Source organism: Epinephelus fuscoguttatus, linkage group LG2 (assembly GCF_011397635.1).
Source record: "Epinephelus fuscoguttatus linkage group LG2, E.fuscoguttatus.final_Chr_v1".
NCBI lineage: Eukaryota > Metazoa > Chordata > Actinopteri > Perciformes > Serranidae > Epinephelus > Epinephelus fuscoguttatus.
Genome location: NC_064753.1, coordinates 38,868,332 through 38,883,994, shown reverse-complemented (window position 1 = coordinate 38,883,994; position 15,663 = coordinate 38,868,332).

Sequence of the window (15,663 nt, the reverse complement as noted above, 5' to 3'; positions counted from 1 at the left end):
TTCACTAAGGCTTCATTACAGACTTGGGAGCCAAGGGCTGGACCACACTGTGTGCATGTAAATGTGTGTGTTTATGTGTGTGTATGTAGATAGAACTGTTTGCTTATGTGTGTGTATGTGTTTACTGGTGTGTATCGTAATGTCTCTCTCATGCACATGCATCTGTGCCTTCACATTACGTGTTTAATGTGAACATGTGTGTCTCTGTATATGGTTTGTGCACGTTCCCCACACTTAAAGGCAAATTAAGGGAAAAAAAGAAAGTCCCAAGATTGTTGCGTCCCCACAACTAAGAGACTTCCCTTGTTTAGACAGACCCCAGGTTTCAAAAATAGATAAATTATCTTTAAATAACCACCAGCAGGAGATGGTCCTGTGTTTTTCATGGACCAGAAAAAGACTCAACTCAGGCTTGAATGAGTGGCAGTTTTGGGTTATGCTGTAGTTCAGTGAGCGTTTATGATGCATCATGCGGCTGTGCTCCTCTCTATATAAAAACGAGAACACATACAGAAGACTCAAAGACCAGCAGGGCCCCCCTCGGGTTCAAACGCTGACTTTAATGACCACAAGTCAGGACCTGGTGTCAGTGAGAGTCTGTATGAATATAATGATGAAGTGTTCTATTATTCACATGTAAAATACATACAAATACATGTACATACATACATGTAAAAGGATGCAAGTGGCAGAAAGTGGCTGTAACTTGTCAAGAATGACCTCCAAATGTGGGGTGAGCGTGTGTGAGTGTGTGTGTGTGTGTGTGTGTGTGTGTGTGTGTGTGTGTGTGTGTGTCCCAAGAACCCTGGATGTCACACAGTGCTGTCACTCAGTGTAAATGAGTTCGCTGAGGAGCTCTGGTGGGTCAAGAAAGTCACAGAAGCCTGTCCAAGCCTACACACACACACACACACACACACACACACACACACACACACACAGCATATTTTTCTCTTTCCATATCTCCCCTCTCTCCAGAGGTGGGAAGTACTTAAAGTACAACTCAAAGGTTCTTGTACTTTACTTGAGTATTTGAATTTAATACTGTACTTCTCCTCTACAGTATGTTTCAGAGGGAATTAATGTACTTACTAGGGCTGTCATGCAATTTAAAAAATTAAGCAAATTAATTAAATGCTAATTGATTGATCTAAATTAATTGCATACATCAATAGTACTTAAAAAAATTCAGTTTAAATGATTTCGGCAGATGTGTCGTAGTAAAGCTGCTGGATCTTGGACACAGTTGTCCCCGTCCTCTACCACCGAAACTCGTCTGCAGTCCATTGCAATCCATTTTGCAAGGGAGTTAGTCAGCCGGTCACAGGTAGATGTACTCAGTTAACATCTGAACGCCTGGTCAAGTCAGGCTTGATGAGGCTGGCTGCTAATGCTAGCATCAGAGGCTATGCTAGCTCAGGCATCCGGGTTTGCTGCAGAAATGGCAGAAAACTGTGCTCCTGTCAACAGTTTCATCCGGGTGTTTTTTAAATGTAGATGTTCCACTTATAGGCGCAAGCAGCATTGTACTTTCCCCCCAACCTGATATGAAGTGTGCGCTGCATGTGTGAGCATTTTTGATGATTGCCTCCATCCAGTCCTTTCGTCTTAACCATAGTTGTCTTTGTTTTTGTTGGTGGGCAGTGGCAGCTGGTCTGGGATAAAATTTAAGTTTAGAGCCATGACTCCTTCTATCACAGCCTACAGACCCCTATGTAGCCTACAGCCCTGTGGTGGAGAGTTGTATTTTACCTCCAGCTAACAAATTGATATCATTTTATAGCGTACACTTTAACTAATATCAGTATTTTTTAGGTGGCTAAAATATATTTTGCTGTTGCCCCCGTCCACAGTGGTACATTGCTTAGCTTCAATGCCAGTATTCCTGCCTGCTTCTCCACACTGGGTGCACACTGATCGCTATGTATGGTATGTAATACACTAACTATGGATAAGTACAGTACCTCATACAACCACACTTCAAAAAAATCCAAAATATCTCTTTAATATCTCCTCATCTGTGGTATTCAGTCATTTTCCTCCTCCCTTCCTCCCCCTCAGTCCTCTCCATACCCATTTCCCACACCCCATCTCTCCATCACTTTCATCCTCAGACCTGAATCACTTTATCTATTATTCCTCTCATCCCTCTGCCTTCCCTCGCTCTGTCTCTCCTTCTCTCAGGGGAGTAGTAATGGCATGATGGGTGGGTGGGCGGTCATCAGGAGTTTTGCCATGCAGCAGAGGCCTCTCTCACCTCCCACCACCCTCCTGCAGCCATCCATCTCCATAAGCACACACTGACTGGGAAGCCACAGCCCGGCTCAGTGTTTCAGACCTACGTGCTTCACACTAAATGCACATACAAAAGTGCAACACAACCAAAACAGAAAGTGGTAAGGAGAGCACACAACGAGGGGACAGACTTAAGATATCAACTTTTTTGATATATAAATAGACTGAAACACACACTGACCTTGTGTCAGCGCAGTTGTAACACATGCTTTTATAACTTTACTTCACCTAACTGGACGCCTACACTTGCACTGGGGTGAACTCCATCTCCTCTTTCTCTATGTCGCTTCTTTGTCTCCCTCGATCTCTCTCCTTAGACAAACCCAGAAGCAATTTGTCCCTGCAAAGCCCGTCTAATAGCAGCCTGAAATCGATGTCTAAAAGGCAAAGGCCTCTTGCCTCAGAAAGCCGCAGCCCAGCTCCTCCACCAAGGCTTTAAATCACTAGATTATTGGTTTTATGAGAGTGACCCATGTGAAAATAATTGCTAATGTTCCAAGAGTAACCAGTGGAAAGGTGGGTAATGGGGCAATTTATAAATTCTGATTGTAATACATGGAAAGCATCCAGGCCATCTCCTCACTGTTATTTTATGGCTGCTCATAAAAGCAGGCCAAGCAGCACAACAGTTGCAGCGACCACAGCTATTAAAATCAATACTGCAGTCGCAAACTCTGTTGTTGCTGCTCATTTGTTGTTTGAGGAGAGGGAAGCCTTCAGGACCAAGAACAGCAAATCAAACTGTGACAAATCTTGTATACTGAGGGACTAAAAGTTGGTTACGAATAATTTATATATGGGATAACTTCAGAAATGTCTCCTAAATAATCGAAACACATGCATTTTCTACAGAGATGCTCGTGCCTGTATGGCTTGGAATGTGCTCACATTAGAGCCCTCATAGTTCCTAGTATTCCGTGACCCAAGGACTCGAAACGGGCTGCGTCCAAATTATTTTCAGTCAAATCAGGATGGGTGAGTTCAAGATGTGTCTGATACCTGAGTGGATCAGAGCAGACTCACTATCAGCCCTAATGATATAGTACGTCATATTCAACACAGGAGAAATGTGCGATTTTTGAGGCAAGTTGCTACAGCTGCGATTTATGCTCCTGGCTACCGTCTTCGCCATAGCAACAGTTGCTACAGCTCATGGATACTGTAGTATTTACAACCATCTACCATACCAACCAAACAGGAAATATGTGACTTCTCAGGAACTGAAATCTTTTTTATTTTTGTAAACATGTCCTGCGTTCTCCTTTGTGAAAAGACCGACACCAAAAGGGAGAGATGTATGGTTTTATTTTATAGTCCCAATTTGTGCATTTATTCGGCTACTTACAAGCTAGCTAGCTAGTAATACAGCTAGTTTTACGTGTAAGTAGATGTAGACCTTGTTTCTATCAGATCTTCCCATAAAACAGTAACACTACCATTCTACCATGCAGACAATAACACTGGCCCCTTTAACAGTGCCTGTTCAAGGTGGGAATTTCGTGCCATTATTCTGCCTTGCTGTTCTTTATAAACGGTACAAATGTAAGGGGACAGAGTTTTCTTGCCTTTAAACTGGCAGCGAAGGTATCAAGAACGTTAAATCGGCGTCTCTGTATAAGGGACATCCGGCTGAACAGAACCATAGATGGGTCCGGTGTGACGTTTTGACAACATGTTATGTGTGTGATCCCCGGGAGATTTAAACACCAGCTGCTAGCAGTTAGCAGCTAACTCACAGAGGAAAAACAGCAGCTGAAAATGTCTGCAAATTGGGTAGATAATCAGTACATTTACATGACATTAGACAAAGTTGATTAATTATGTCAGTCCAACTAAAACCAGACTTTTTAAAAAAAAATGTAAACATGTTAGTCTGACAGAAATTGTACTAAATCAAATTTCTCAAAGTCGGACTAACACACCCAGATAAGAAGATTGGGAGTCAAATTACTCCTGCATGTACAAAATCAATCAGACCCAAACTGGCCAAGGCGTCAGCACATGCTCCACAGTTTCTGCCCCAGGCTTTGACCAGTAAGTCAAAAGTATTAAATGCATAATAGAAGAAGAAGCCGGTAACAACATGGTAAAATCTACACCATAGTACCACTTTGCTGCAAGCTAACTGTAGCTAACTTGTATACTGGGACAAGGACAGTAGTCCAATTAAATGGCCTAGTTGAGCTTAACTGCAGCTCCACTTAACTGTGCATGTAAATTTACTTCATGACTAGACTGGAGCTCTCTACCCACTGAGCAAAGGACAAGATCAACCTCCATAGTACAGGGAAGATAAATGATCATTATTGACATCTTATGACATTGTTACTGTTTATGATGTGCTTTCGACGTGTGTGTTATATGTCACACTAGATGCCGATACGGTTGTGTTACATTTGTCATGCCCATCATGCCTCTTTTGCTTCCAAACACAGGCATGTTGTCTAAAATCACTCACTGGAGCGGCACTATGATGAAGGGACTTCATAGTGGCCCTATAGCGTGATCGCTGCTTAAACAAGGCTACTGACTCACAGCAGGAAATCATCCTGCTACACAACACGAGAACCTCAGACTCTGTAAACATCCCACATTAACTTTCCTGCTAAAGTTTCCTTGTTATCACACTTACAAACATGAACACACGTCTTGCCCTGGACGATATCTTGTTGAGCGAGCCACCAAACAAACATCCAGTGTGCTGCTAATGTCAGTTTGTTAGCTAGAGAGCTAATTAGTTGCTCAGCTGCAGCACATTAAACAGCATGTAAACGTACCTGCAAATGTCACTTTGCTGTGTTCAGACGTTGGCATGGTCCTTACTCACAAATACCGCTGCAAACAGCACACTGTCAGCGCATGACTTGTGCGCTACAGCACAAGTTTGTTTACTTTGTCTCTAGTTCCTCTATCGGAGCTCGGCCTGCCAGCTGCTGTCAATCAAACACAGACACTGACATGCTCCTCCAAAGACCCTCTTTCTTCCTTTTAATGATGTAATAACAATAAAAACATTTAAAACATGCTGACTGTAAATATCTCTAACCTACGACCATAACATAACCTTATAGTACTATTAAATTATCCAGTAGACGCCCATGCTGCTACACCAGGAGACACTGATGTTACCATTAAAAAAAAATTACTTCTCACCACTCCTAAATGTTTTGTTTTTTTTTACCACTCCTGCCCTTCACCTCTGTGATCTGAGGTGAAGAGCAGCTCCTGAGCTGAGTGTGTGTCCTGCAGGGATACTACCTGCTGTGTGGCTCGACAGCCAACCAGAGAGACACAGAACAGACTGTAAATGGAGGTCTCTGGCCTCGAGCCTAATGACACCCCGCTCCTTTCCACTTTCAAGCCTCACCGCAGCTTTGGTCTGCTCTCCTTTGGTCCAGTCAGCAGGACACCACAAATAGCCCATTCCCTCTCTCCATGGCTCCCATAACCATACAGGCGTGCATGGGAGCCCGGTAATTTTCCACTACAGCTAGCAAGTGTGTTTGCGTGGGATGTGTGTGTGTGTGTGTGTGTGTGTGTGTTTAAATGTGTGTGTGCTCTTGCCTATAAGAGCACATACCCATGAGCATACATTTATCTTATTAATATTTGTCCACATGTGTTGAGCATGTGTGTAAATAAACATTTGTACTGCACATAATTACATGCAAACGTGATCACAAAAGGAGTGTGGATCAGAAGTGTATGTGTGTGTGTGTGTGTGTGTGTGTGTAGTCCAGATGGGCTCCAGTTGTTTTATCTCTGTTCTAACTGTGTGTGTGTGAATGCTGAAGACATAGAAGTATAAATGGCTTTCCTCCCTCATCTTCACAACTGTGTGTGTGTTTGTTAGCATGCTTGTTTATCATTAGCACATACGCACACGAAAACATTAGACACATTCATTCTAACACTGGCAGCACGCACGCACACACACTTTGGTAATAGCAAGTTGTGTGTCTCCATGTGTAATACTGTATGTGTCACTGTCACACAACTCCACCCTAAACAGACAAACTCCGATGTGAACCCTGTGTATAACATTAACACTCACACCTACCCTTTCTGCATCTAAACACACACGACATGTAACTCACGCTCCATTTTTAAGACCTCTCGGAGAAACGTAAAGTTTGAACACACGACTTCCTCAATATTAGAAACACACGCTTGATAGAGTCTAAAGGAGAAGTCAAAACAGGCCGCAGATGCATTTGGTTCTAGTGTGGTTAATAAAAGCTCTGGGGTAACGGTTTGAGGCAGCATCTAATTCAGTCCACATTCAGTTAGAGGGAAGCCACAATGCTTGTGGGTGGTCCGGGGCCTGTCTGCACTGCCATTTTGTCTTCTGATGTCATATGTTTAGATTTAAGGCTCAATTTGCTCTCCTTTCTCCATGCTGCTGCGACTAAATGTGCTCAGAAGAAAAAGAAAAGTGAAAGGACGGGAGGGGAAGTCCAAATGTAAAATGTTTTTTTTTTTTTTTTTCCGGGAATTTAAAACAGATGAGCCGACTGGCTTTGGGATGTTGCTTTGGTGCTTTAGGGCCCCTGTAGAGATATAAATGTTTGTCCTGTGAGAATGCTTCTCTGTTTTTACAAGACACACAACACAAACAGAGAAATGAGAAGGGCCTACAGCTCTTTCAGTGCACTGACGACAAAAAAAAAAAAAAAAAGTAATTTGATCCACCCCTGAGAAATTCAATAAGGCACGGAGATCTCAATCTAAAATCTCTCAGCCTCACTATTCCATCGAATGCATCAATGTGATTTCATATCTCCGATCCTGAACCTCTGCGAGCTCCTGATGAAGAGTAATCCATCTTGATCAGAAAACAATATGATGAACAATCCCTCTAATGCATTGATGTTGACAACTTAGCCATGAGATTGTCATTGCGGGTTTGTGGGCGAGCAGCACAGCAAAAACAATGTGCTATCAATGCATTCTATGAGGCGCCGTTTGCAGAAGGACGGAAACCAATACATCTAAATCTTGCAGGTGTGTACTTGATGTGTTGCACACATTCACACACACCTCCACTGCTCTATTTTACACGTTTGACAATACAGTGTGTCATATCTTGCACATCGATGCACATTTACACACCCACAGATGTGTGTGTGTGCACACAGTCACACATGCACAGTTTCCATCCCACTTTTGTTCTTCGTCTTGTTTGCGGTGTATTATAGGTCACAGTTATGCAATTGTGTAGGGGTAGCCTATTTTCTCTTAACCTCTCTCACTTGTCTTCTTTCTCACTGTCTTTTTATTTCTGTGTTTAAAAACAGGGCTGTACCGGTCTCAGACTGACGTCAGTCGAATCACATTTGTCTGTTCAATACAAATATTTAACTAATTTAACTATATTTTCATGTAGAGTTTGAGAGTATGAAAAGTTGACAGTTGACATTAAACATTAATGTAACGTAGTAAACAAACTAACTATGGTCAAGACAGACTCAAAATGTTTTTTCTCTCAGTTTTTTCATCACTAGGTATCAAACAAAAGCCTGAAACTACATCTTATTAAGTTGCTGTGAGCTGTAAATTCACCACTTGTGAGCAGAAGGCAGAAGATAGCCTGATGTCGAAGCCTGACCAGGCAGCTGCCTCTATGTACGCAGCTGCCTGTACATGATCGCTCGTATCTCGCACCTGCAGGATTTTTTTATGTCACGTCAGATTTTGTCGCACATTGTGATTGATAGTATTTTTAAATCCACACCGACTCCAACCTGCATTCAGCGTCTCTGTACACAGAAGCAGCCGCCTGTCAGCAGCAGCTCCTACAGAGCGGAGAGCACAGAGGCCGGCCCATTATACATCTATGGGCCAGCTGATCTGCCTTCTTACAACAGATGTTTACTAAACTGAAATAGCTTTCTTGTTAAAAAAAAACAAAAAAAAACCAACAGTGTTTGTATGTACTGATCCGCTGATCCGCTGATTTTATTCACCACCCCATCACAGCCAGTGAGGGGAATGTGCCGCTCGCAGACACACTGGAAGCTGATCAAGTAATGCAGATACAGTTAATAAGGTAAAATTACATATACAGTGGGTAATTTGTGTGACTTTTAACAGCTGTCTGTGCAGGTTACACTAACCAAATGCGATAGAAATCGACTCCAACAGTCCATGGGGACGACTGAAAACATTTTGCCGGAGCATAAGTTGAAAACACTGCGCTGCTCTTTAATATCTGTCAAGCAACACCCTTCAAAAGTGTCAAGCACCATGCTATAAATCAGGCTTGAGGGTGGCTCTGTTCTATTCAAGTGTGATGGTGAAAGTTACAGTGAGCCAGCATGCCAGATACCAGGAACCTGAAGTCGCAGCAGCTAAAAAGAAGTTAGCCACCATTAATTTTTGTTTATTTTCATCTGTGCTTTTCCTCCTGTGACACGTAAAAATGTCTTCCTTAAAAAAGGCCTGTGGAGAAAATATTTGATAATCTAAGTAACAGCAGCCCTAAATTGACTCAGATGTGTTTTATAATTCACTGTAAAGCATGACTGTTGATTGTTTCTGTTCATTCTACATGTTGTTTTGTAGCTTTTACTTGCAGTTCTGCTGTGCGGTCAATAGCGGCTTCCAACCACGTCAGCCAGACAAAAAGAGCACGTCTGCTGTCTGCACACATCGGTGACCACATGCAGACATGCCTCCACAAACACACACACACACACACACATGTGAAGACTTCCAGATACGAAAGATGTAAGTAGTGTGTGAACCAATTTGTATGTGTCTCTAAGCATGTGTGTGTGAAAGTGTTGTGACACTTTGAACTGAAACTTACTGCAGCACTAAGCAGTGGGAAGATATGGTGAAAAACTCATCTGCTTCCATTCTGACTTATCGGCTAGATTACCTTAACAACTCTGACAGCGCTGCACATGCACAGATCAAAGATAAGGGACGAGTTCAGTTTAGGTCAAAGCAGGGAAATGTGCAGATAGCACATGTTTCAGGAACATGTGATCGTGTAAAGAAGACAAATCATGATGAAGAGAAAACAAGGGAGAGGAAATGTGTTGCTCTTTCTGAATCCGCACAATCTAAAGAAAGAAAGTTTGTTTTGGAAAATGAAATATTCATAAGATATATCCAGATATAAATGGAAATGCATTGGCTTACTGTGCAGTAATTTGTGGTTGTTCAGAGTGTTTTCTTGCTCGGTTGTCAAGACGTCCCAACGTAACAACAGCACACAAATTAGCAGAGAACTAGTGTGATGTTTCTGTGCAGGTTTTGCTCATTATATGTGTGTGTGTGGGAGACGTCTCTGAGAAAGGACGACCAAGATTCTACTTTTTCCCCCCATTTGCAACTAGTTCCAGTTACGTTCATCTGATTTAGTTTGGCTGGTGGTTGTGGAGGGGGGGTTCAATTTGCATCCTGCGTCTTTCTTTCTTTATTGAGAATAAAGAGGGAAAAAAAATCATAGTGAACAACATCTCACCAGTTGCCATGACAACCAACCATACCCAATAACCCGTGGAAAAAAAAAATTTGTGTGTGTGTAGCCATCACACACACAGGAGCACTCTGTCGGCCATGGTTTGAGGGCAGAAGCAAATCTTGTTTACAGCGCAGAGACGCGCTCTCACACACACGCATGCACAAACAAACTGCACGGAAACAATCTATCCACTTCACTACAAAAAAAACCTTCAAGCAGCTCTGTCGGCACATCCTGTGTAGATGTGAGCCACCAGAGAATACAGTAACCCACAACTGCATGTGGTGATACAGTTTCTACGTCAGATATCCGGATTGAAACAAACTCTTAAACACAATGAGAAACTAACTGCGAGATAAAAACACTTCATTTAACATTTGTTTAAAAGCTGTTATAAGCTGTCGAGAAGAAGGTGCAAAGTGCAGATTCCTCTTTAAAACTATTCCGGTAGGTCTGCGTTTGAAGCGTGAATGGTTTTAGTGCAGCAGGAGGAAGAGAGCGCTGGGTTTAGAGAGGCTGCTACTTGTGGCTTTTGGGTTTGCGGGCTTTTGTACAAGATATAACGGTTCAGTTTCCCTGTCAGCATATTTAGGCATGTAAGCCACCACTGAGGTTGTGAGAGAAAAGATGTGTTGAGAACAAAAAGAAAAAAAAACACAGGCCTTAAAAATAATCATGAGGGTGTTCAGCTTTACTTTCAATTGCAGGACAAAAAAAAAGACAATGGCACAAAGGTACAATCAGTTAACAGTTTTCAGATTTGATATCTCACAAAGAGTCACACTGTCATCCATTTAAAGCTACAATACTTCAGTGATATCAAACCTTGACTTTTGACTTTTTGACTTCAAAACCTTAACAGACACTGAAAGACACTTAACAATACCCAGTTCCAGACTTCATTAGGAGCCAAAGCAAAATAAAAGTTTAGTCTTTTTCAATAATCTCTCTGCAATTTTTCTGCGGACTGATTTCAGTTGGCCAAGGACACTAATTTAGATAGAAAACTTTTGGATATCTGCCAATACAGAGTCCAATTACCCAAATACTGTATGTTGTATTTACCTAAATATCTATCTAACACATTGGCACAATTTATTTCTCAGAGGCTACTTAAGCGATCAGCTGGAGAGTCGACTCATTATATTGGAATAGTTGGGACTACAAAAACACTCGAGATCGTACAGATGTGGGGCACGGTGAAGCAGTGGTTAGCATTGTCACCTCGCAGCAAAAGGATTCCTGGTTCGAACCCAGGGTGGGTGTGTGGAGTTTGCATGTTCTCCCCATGTCAGCGTGGGTTTTCTCAGGGTACTCTGGCTTCCTCCCACAGTCCAAAGACATGCAGATGGTGACTCTAAATTGTCTGTCGGTGTGAATGTGAGCATGAATGGTTGTCTGTCTCTATGTGTCAGCCGTGTGATAGTCTGGCAACCTGTCCAGGGTGAACTCCACTGCTTGCCCAGTGACAGCTGGGATAGGCTCCAGCCCTCCTGCAAACACTCACAGATAAGCGGTTACGGAAAATGAATGAATGAATTAATAGACAGTGGCTGTAACAGAGCACACAGACCCACAGCTAGGGCTTTATACCACTCAGAATTATGTCACTCAAATTGGATTTGGCTGTTCAATACAAATATTCAAATATTTGTTCCTTAAGCTAAGTTAGCCCTCCAAGCTAATGGGTGCTAATTACCAAACTAACCAACTGCAGTCACATGACACATTGTTTGGGTTAAACATAAGCATGTTACAGTCCTGGAGGATTATTAATGTGCACCTCCTCCTGTACTGCCTTAATATGCACATTCAGCACATCCAATGCATCAAAACATTGTTTTCTAGTTGGAGCCGCGCCTTGTTTTCAAACTGTATGGTTTGACTAAAATGAACAATGACAGCAATATAGTCCACGATGAGCAGCGCTAAAATCAACCTGCGTAGTTGTCCCTCCATTGTGACATTAGAAAGTGTCACATTTATCTTGCAAGTGTACTCTTCTTCAACGTTTGGTTTACTTCCTGGATTTTTCCCGCATGGAAATTCTGACCAATCAAGAGCAGCTTTCTGGCACAAGGCATTTGATCTGGTCCACTTGCAAATGTTGCCGTGAGAACATGAACCAACTCTAGGCAATTATACAACTTTGTAACAAAACTAGTCCCTGATTCAGACCAAAGCAAGACAACTCTAGGTCTGAAAGCACCTTTAGACTCACCCTGGGTCTGGGTCTGCAGCTGCCTGGACTGGAAAGCAGAGCAGCGATAAAGTAAGAGGTGCTCACTCTGCAGCTAAATCTAGGGACAAAAAAATAAAAAGACTGTTCGACTTGAAGGAATCTTAGTTGTCTCCGACTGATGATTAGAATCCTCGACTTTTTGGAGGCAGCCCTACCCACAACAGACAACTTTAATTTGGCCCTGCCATCAAGTTACTCATGAAATCAGCATTAATTTGCAACAGCTGATAAGACATGCTGCTGCAGGCATTTGTCATTTTACTCGGTGAAAGCATCAGTTAGCGCTGGCTAAAAATGAAAAGCTACCAGCTGAATGTTTGAACACTAATAAGAGAGGAGAGATAACAGCTTTATGGCCATCAGAATTTAGTGAATCCATGTATCCTTGTGTCAGATCAGAGTCCATGACTGGTGTCAACTGACCTCTGAACAGTTTCTCTGAAGCTTTTCAAAAAAAAAATAATAATAATAATTAAGTCATCTGCAGACTGCACCACAGTGTTGTCACTTGTAGGAAAAAAGACAGTTTAGCTTGATCAAGATGTATCAAGATGTATGACTCACGGCCCACATCTGTTCGGGTCCATGTCATTGGTTCAACAGCCCATTGGTTCGACATCCCATTAGTCCGACTGTCCGCGGTGCTGAACGGCTCGCGGCGGGTGTATGGTGCGCCGCGACCGGCTTGAGGTGGAGCAGGCTCATGGCTTACGTGTTTGTCACTTTCTTTTTCATTTTAACCCACACCATGATCTTTTCCTGACCCTAACCAAGTGGTTTTTGTGCCTAAGCCTAACCAGACCTTAACCACAGGGCATCATGATGATTTCGGATCGGACTTCAGAACAATGAGTTTAATATGGTCGGAACAATGGGATGTCGAACCAATGGGCTGTCGAACCAATGGGCAGTCGAACCAATGGGCAGTTCCCATCTGTTTAGCAATTTGAAGTTAAACAAAATGGCAGTTCAGTCTGATTATCAGGCTACTGACAAGTGAACTCAGATTCGTTGTTGTGGGAATGATACTTTTGAATTTTGAAGTGCTCTACACATCGCTTTTCAGACAGCGTGGTGTCATGATTACCCATTCAACACAGCTTGCTGTGGAGTATCTGAATTCAAAAGACAGGAATTTGAAGGCTGTCAAGCACAGTGTAAAGACAATAAACAACATTACTGTCAATAGAGCTGAGTTGTCGTGCACCCACCTTCACAGCAACTACAGTATTCAACGTCCTTCACCATCAACTCATGCTAAAGTCACAGTCTCTATTCACTCATTCCTGTTATTACATGGGTTCCAGTCAGCCTTTTACGTTCCCATAAATTCACAAAAAGTTCTTTCAGTAAGTTATCAAAAGTTGAGTTGCAACAAAGGAACAAATACATTCACTAACTGACCTGATAAAAGGGAAGGACTCAGCGAGACATTTCTACATTCTCAGCAGAGATGGACAGCATAGTGCTGCAACATGTGTCTTCAGTTTTAGATAAAAGCATAAATTTATGAGGGTTCTATTATTCTACATCGTTGTCTGTATTTTAATGGATCAATTACAGACCTACATCAACACTAATAATAATAGGCTCCGAATCCAAAGCAAGGTCTGACAAAGTGCTGTGAAGGAGAAGCACAGAAAGAAGCATACTATCTACAGCAAATTCACATTTCAGATTTGTATTCATAAGATTCAGTGTTTCTGGTTATACAAGTTAGACACAGCTCTGAAGGACTGTTTTAGGAGCTGCTCTCCTCCCACTGGGATAGCTTGTGCCCTGTTAGCACAAGCTAACCCAGCTGCGGCTAACATCTAACACCGAGCTGTTCAACGATCCTACCAAACTCACACCAACACTAAAATGGCATGAATGTTATAAAACCTGTCGTTAACCTGTTAGGTATCATTAGCCATGTGATGCTTACAGTAAGCCCAGTCACTGTGTGTGTAAGGGCAGACTCACCAACTGTCCCCATGAGAAGGCCCAAACACAGCAAACTGACATCAAAGAACTAGTGTGCAATGAAGGCTGACTGTTGCGTTGGCTAACGTCACCTGTGTCTCGGCCAAAAAGATGCATCTAAACACACTGCGAAGACTGCAACAAAATATGTTCTGCACCTGTGTGAGAGGAAATAACTCTCCATAGCAGCAGGTGGCGGTAAGCTGGAAGACCAACAAGGCGAATTTAAGACGCTACATAGCAAGTTAGCTCATTAACTACTCAACCTGATGTTGGAAGAAGAAATGATATTTACGGTGTGCCAATGAACAGCAACACAAACGATATGAACTGTTTGTGCTAAAGAGCTCAATGGCTAAAAACAAACAATCCTACTACAACAAGTTTGTTTCGATCTCGCGCCTTCTTGACTTCAGCTGTTTGTTTACGTTCCTCAATTGTTTCCCTTCTTGTGCACTGAGCTGATCTGCCAATCAGAGTAATTTCATTCACTGATGGGCTCCAATGAGCCGGAAAAAAAGCGAACAAGTGCTAACTTGTGCCGAGGGTGCAGGACACAACACAAAAACAATGGCAACAGACGCTATCCAACAGACGGCCTGACACTGACCAATAGCAGACCATAGACTTGATGTGTCAGGGCCCTCAGAGAGGGCGGGGACAGAGGGCTGAGTGAATTAATACAATAAAATCAGATTCTTCATTTTAAAGCAGCTGTGCCGAACTTTTTACCATTAATAAAACTGCCCCTAGTTCGTATCACCCCCCCTTGAAGATCCGCATATTTATTTGAACCGAACAAAAAAGCCTTTCTCTATATGGCTATTTAGCGTAGCCTCGCTCGGGTCGTACACACAGCGGAAGTCAGCAAACCAGAATACGACACCCGAGGAGGAAGTGATTCTGCTTGCCCGCAGCGGCCCGCAGCGATTAAACCACAGAAGAAGAAGGAGCCGTGTTTACAGTGTTCTTCGAGTAAGCTGTACGCAACGGGCACTGCTGAACACGTAACACCTAACAGTTTTACCAGAGATGTATCTATGAGGACTTGGTTGTACTTTTGATGTCATGGCGGATAACGAAGGAGCATCATGTAAAATTATCTGTGACTGTGACCATAAACACAAATATACAGCAGGCAGTTGTCCTCAGTTTATAAGAAATTAAGAGCTACACCAGAACATTTATGAACAGGTCTTACTTTACTACTAATTTGTGTGTAGCGTTAGCATGTTAGCATGTTAGCATGTTTCCACTAATTACTTGGACTGACCTAACGTTAGTACCGTTAGCTTTGCAAGCGAAGGCTGCAGATAACAGCTTTGTTGTGTTAGGATTATGTTATGTCTTCACTGTGTATCTTCACATAAAAGAATACTCCAACCATTTGGGAGTTATGCCCTTTCTCTATCATTTTCATATTGAGACAACATGATCGATATCTTTTTTGTGTCTGTACATCCAGTGGCTGGGTCTCAGTGGTTAGCATTGGGGTCAGTACGTCCGGCACTGTGATCCACGGAGGGATACACCGGTGAGCAGGCACAGACGTAGCTTGTAAACAAAACTCAGCTGTTTATTTAGCCTAGCAATATCTCCGGACTATAGTAGCTGTAATGGACAACTTTGAACGCGATTTTGAAGAGTTTCTTGTAGCAGACACAGACCCAGAGCCATACCTGTTTGA